The sequence below is a fragment of the Cariama cristata genome, unplaced genomic scaffold, assembly GCF_000690535.1.
Source record: "Cariama cristata isolate BGI_N322 unplaced genomic scaffold, ASM69053v1 scaffold34207, whole genome shotgun sequence".
Classification (NCBI taxonomy): Eukaryota; Metazoa; Chordata; class Aves; order Cariamiformes; family Cariamidae; genus Cariama; species Cariama cristata.
In genome coordinates, this window is record NW_009625536.1 from 1 (window position 1) to 220 (window position 220).

A 220-nucleotide genomic window follows, 5' to 3' on the forward strand; every position below is an offset into this window, starting at 1 on the left:
AGGAAATTTCTCAAGTCCGGCTCAAATTTCCTAATTTTCGGGGCAGGAGGAAGCTCCCGTGGTTAATTTTCAATCCGGAGAGGGAATTTCGTTTCCCATAACGAATCGCTGCATTTCCGCTGCTCGATTACGTATAAATTCTCCCAAAACATCAAATTTTTATTATTTTTTTTTAGCTTATAATCCTTTAAAAAAAAAAAAAAGTGTTACAATAACACCA